Raw genomic sequence first — 6,000 nt, forward strand, 5'->3', positions numbered from 1 at the left:
TCGTACCTGGCCGTAATAGGCTCGGTAAAACGTACCCGGCCATCATAGGGCTCGGTAGAATCGTACCCGGCCACGTGGAGCTCGGTAAAACCCAACTGATCAGTGGTTGCACAATAGGTGCCATACCCGGCCGACTATAGCACGGCTCGGTAGAGTAAAATAGATACATATATATATGATGCATGCTGGACTCGTTGGAATCATATTTTGAACCTTTCGAAGTGACGTAAGGTCGGTATTCTTCGTACACGTTATTAGGATTAACTCTTCATCAAGAATCTTATAAGAATCAGGAACTACCAACAACATTGATAATATAAGAATAAGAGAAGTAACATCAATATCAATTGTTTAATAAGAAGGGCAGCAATGTAAGTACTGCTAGCTTCTAAGAGTAGAGTATCTTTGGGAGCTCGTTCATTACATTATGTACAATCGGAGTCATGCAAAAGAATGAAGGGGATAGCCTCGCATACCTTGTATATACTGCCCAACCTCAAGCTATGCAAATGTCACGACTCCTTAGTCTACAATAAGATAAATGACACTATCATTATCGTTTAAGCATCGTAACTATTATGTATCGACCGCAACCTATTTTACGATGAAACGGACACCACCTCCCCTATTTATATGACTTCACACAAGTAAATACAACCACCAAACAGCCCAAACAACATCATTAATAATCATATTGAGCCTCCAAAACAGTCCACCAACTAACAACATTACTACCAAGCCTTTCGATATATATTTCACAAGTTCTAGCATCAACGACTTAGCCACAACTTGGATAATCTTAAATATATATAGAGTAAGAGGCTCCTTACCTTTAAACAGAAAGAACAACTCCAATTTGACATTAATTTTCCACGAAATATCCCTTCAATTCTGCCACAAGAACAAGGAAGCGAAACTAGCAATTAATTCGGGTTTTTCGGCACTAGAATTACTTTAGAAGACTTGAAATCACCTAGGGTTGATATTAATAACTTGAAGGTGTATTTACAGAACATAAAGCACTTAAAACAACCTCCCACACGAGCTGGAACAACACAAAAATCAGCAACAACAAGAAGAACAAGAAACTTACTAGCACCACGGGATTCCCGACATTTGATTTGTGTTGTTTGCCCTTTGTTTGGGTCTTGAATCATGAGAGAACCTTGAGGGAGTGTTTTTAGGGTTATAAGGTCTGAATATACTGAAAAATAATGACTTAAAACGGGGTTGAGTTATCTTATATATGTCCAAATGTCTTAAACCGCCTTTGTGGGCCCCATAGAGAGCAGCTTGGCGCACTCTCGCGAAAACGCGAATATCTCTCTATTCCGAGATCGTATCGACGAACGGTTTAATGCGTTGGAAACTAGACTCATAGATCTTCAATTTGATAGGTAGATCACCCTATAATTCCAAGTACATTGGGAGAAAAATGCAGTAACATTTGACCTAATGTTTAAGTAAAATTATAAACCTAAGTTGCGACAACTTTTATCGACTTTTGTTTCATAACTCGCTTGACTTCAAGACTTATGATGCGGATATTATATGATTCAAATACATTAAAACAAGACCTCTTGGGACAATTAATCACCTCTAGTATTACCCGAAAATACAGGTTACAACATCCTCGATTCGTTTAACGTCAAATACTTGTTAACCACTCTTATACACCCTTGTATCGTTTAAGACCAATAGGATTAACTTATTATCGTCTCAAAGATAATCTCTTCTTGGATTTACGTCGACTAACTTACGATGTGATCTATGATATGCGAATTTGGGTTGTAACATCCTCTCCCCCTTAGGAACATTCGTCCTCGAATGTAAGGGTTTATGGGGTGTCTAACTCATCGTGGATTCCGACGGAGATTTTCTGCTGAGTTTCCCTTATAAAATGGACACTAGCCAAACTTGCAGGCAGTTAAACCCAACCTATGGCCATACAAGACTATACAAAGCATTATGGATATGTACGTTATCTGCATATCACCATTTTGTATTAAAAAAAAGAGTATTCACAAGCTATTGCTTACCTCATAGAGCCGTTTCACCTTATAATGCGTCCTTCTTTCCCCCGGTATCCTCGTTATTTTCACTCTGGAATAGGTAAGGGTATTTAGACTTCATTTCCTCTTCTGCTTCCCATGTCATTTCTTCTATATTCTTATTCCTCCATAATACTTTCATGGAAGCTACATCCTTTGTTCTCAGCTTGCGGACTTGTCGATCTAATATAGTCACTGGCAGTTCATCATATGATAGATCCTTTGTAACTTGTACATCTTTGATAGGGACGACCCGAGAAGGGTCTCCAATACATTTCCTCAACATAGATACATGGAATACCGGGTGGACAAATTCCAATTCAGATGGCAATTCTAACTCGTAAGCAACCTGTCCAATTCGTCGAAGAATTTTGTACGGCCCAATATACCGCGGACTCAACTTACCCTTCTTCCCAAAACGCATAACACCCTTCATCGGCGAGATCTTCAGGAAAACCCAATCACCAACCTCAAATTCCAGATCACGACGTCGGACATCGGAATAAGATTTTTGTCTGCTTTGTGCCGTCCTCAGCCGCTCTTGTATCACTTTCACCTTCTCAATGGCTTGGTGAATCAAATCTGGCCCATATAATTCTGTCTCACCGACTTCGAACCATCCAACTGGTGATCTACATCTCCTCCCGTACAGTGCCTCATACGGGGCCATTTTAATACTGGAATGGTAGCTATTATTATAGGCAAATTCTATAAGTGCCAGATGGTCATCCCAATTCCCCTTAAAATCTAGAACACATGCTCGTAGCATATCTTCCAGCGTCTGGATGGTACGTTTAGCCTGTCCGTCAGTCTGCGGATGGAATGCAGTGCTGAGATTTACTTGTGTGCCTAAACCCTTCTGAAAAGACCTCCAAAAGTTAGCAGTAAATTGAGCTCCTCGGTCTGATATAATAGATATCGGCACACCATGAAGCCTAACAATCTCCTTGATATACAACTTCGCATAATCTTCAGCCGTGTAAGTTGTCTTAACTGGTAGAAAATGGGCAGATTTTGTAAGTCGATCAACTATCACCCAAATGGAGTCAAACTTATGATAAGAGCGAGGTAATCCAATAATGAAGTCCATATTAATCACCTCCCATTTCCAGGTCGGAATCTCTATATTCTGAATCAATCCACTGGGTTTCTGATGCTCGATCTTTACTTGTTGACAATTAGGACACTGGGCTACAAATTCTGCAATAGACTTCTTCATGTTGTCCCACCAATACTGCTCCTTAACGTCATGATACATCTTTGTCGAGCCAGGATGGATAGAATATCGGGACTGATGAATCTCAATCATAATCTTCTCTCGCAACCCTGCCACACTAGGCACACATAATCGGCCCTGGTATCTCAGTGTCCCATCTCCTCCGATCTTGAAAGCTGTAATCTTACACTGATGAATTTCCCTCTCTCAATCTTACTAAGGTAGGATCTTCATATTGCCGTGCTTTTACCTCGGCTACCAAAGATGATTCTGCTATATTCTGTACAGTAACACCTCCGTCATCAGAGTCCAACAATCTGATTCTCATATTGGCCAACTGGTGAAGCTCTTTGGTCAACCCTTGTCTACCTGCCTCAATATGTATTAAGCTTCCCATTGACTTACGGCTGAGAGCATCTGCCACAACATTAGCTTTACCGGGATGGTACAATATCTCGACATCATAGTCTTTCAGTAATTCAAGCCACCTACGCTGCCTCAAATTCAACTCCTTCTGCTTGAAGATGTATTGTAAACTCTTGTGATCTGTGTAGATGTCAACATGGACGCCGTATAAGTAGTGCCGCCATATCTTCAAAGCATATATTACTGCAGCCAATTCCAAATCATGAGTCGGGTAATTCTTTTCATGCTTCTTCAATTGTCGTGATGCATAAGCAATCACCTTCCCACGTTGCATCAATACGCACCCCAAACCTATACCTGAGGCATCACAATATACCACATAACCTTCTGTTCCTTCTGGGAGAGTGAGCACTGGCGCAGATGTCAATCGATTCTTTAGCTCCTGAAAACTATGTTCACAAGAATCAGACCACTGGAACTTGGTAGCTTTATGTGTTAACTTAGTCAATGGTGCTGATATAGAGGAAAACCCTTCTACAAACCGCCTATAATATCCTGCTAGCCCCAGGAAGCTGCGGACTTCTGACGGTGTTGTAGGTCTCAGCCAATTCTTCACTGTATCGATCTTCTGAGTGTCGACACTAATACCCTCTTCAGATATCACATGGCCAAGGAATGCTACTGAGTTCAGCAAGAATTCACATTTAGAGAGCTTAGTATATAACTTATGATCCTAAAGGGTCTGGGCATAAGCCTGAATACGGGAAATATCCATGCCCTCTACCAAGGAGGCTGTTGTGCACTCATTTATCAGATGTGGTCCCAACCCGTTCACGAATAGGTGCACCCTATCACTCATCTCGGCCACCATATGGGGAGTATACCTTGCTAAAGAATCAAACTGTATACTATACTCTAGTACACTCATATTACCCCGTCGAAGGTTTAAGAACTTATCAGCTATAGCTCGTCGTATCTCAGCTGGCAAGTAGTGACGAAGAAAGGCCTCAGAAAATTCCTTCCACACAGCTGGAGGAGCATTCGGACCCCTATATCTCTCCCAACTATCATACCATAAAATTTCTAAGTCCTGTAACCGATAAGAAGCCAACTCTACTGCCTCCATATCACTAGCATGCATAACCCGCAATGTACGATGAACCTGATCAATAAATGTTTGTGGGTCCTACTTGGGATCTGATCCGGTAAACACTGGAGGGTATAGATTAATAAAATCATGAACTCTTGCACTAATCGGTTTATCAGCAACACCGGTATTCTGCCTCTGAGCCTGAGCAGCTACCAAGCTAGTCAACAACTGCACCGCACTGCGTATATCATGGTCTGTAGTGCCAGACGGGGGAACTGGATGTACTGGGTGCCTCCTAATATCCTCTGGAGGAGACGGCGAGGTATGAGACGGCATCTCACTCTGAGCCTCACTTTGGCCTGCTCTAGCTGGAGGCACCTGAATGTTACCCTCTCCCACAGCTGTATCAAGCCGTTTACTAATTGCTTGCGCCCTAGTCGAAGGCATCGCTAAACGAAAGCAAGGTGAATATTAGATATGAACACTTATGACTCAACTCTACGCACGATCTAGATTCAGGAAGAAGGTAACAACCCTAGATGTCATGTAGCCTCCTGATTATAAATGTGGCGCGCTACACATCCATAATCAAAACTCTACTAGACACGGCTCATAGACAACCCCTAGGACAGACTTGCTCTGATACCAAGTTTGTCACGACCCAACTGGAGGGTCATGACTAGCACCCGGGCCATACTTGCCGAGCACCAACGTACATTTTATCTAACCTTCCTTATTATCTTTAAGGGCCGACAAGACCAATATAAATGGTAGACATGGATCATGAACATCCAACAATGAAAGATAATGTCATGAACATACGTAACATGGGACGACAAGACTGTCAAGAAACTATATATAAGGTACGAGCTACCATGGTGCCAAGAAAGACTATACAACAAAAATCAGCCGACAAGGCATTCCAAACGATACATGAGTCGACACCTGTCTATGAGCCTCTAAAAGAACATAAGTGCTACAACATTGCCGCAACAGGGCCCCGACATACCCATAATGTCTATAACAAAAATGCATACCAAGACCACGGCAAGTCCGGAGAAAGGATCTTGCCAATAACGCTGAATCGGATAGCCTACTGTGATGGGGGAGCTGCTTCTACCCATCTATCAGGACCTGCAGCACGACATGCAGCGTCCACAAATAAAAAGACGTCAGTACGAATAAAGTACTGAGTATGTAAGGCAGAATAGCATAAGTAAGAACAATAATGTAAACAGTGATAGGGAATATACAACCTGTGACATCTGGGTACCTCT

This window comes from Nicotiana tomentosiformis, chromosome 6 (assembly GCF_000390325.3).
Source record: "Nicotiana tomentosiformis chromosome 6, ASM39032v3, whole genome shotgun sequence".
Classification (NCBI taxonomy): Eukaryota; Viridiplantae; Streptophyta; class Magnoliopsida; order Solanales; family Solanaceae; genus Nicotiana; species Nicotiana tomentosiformis.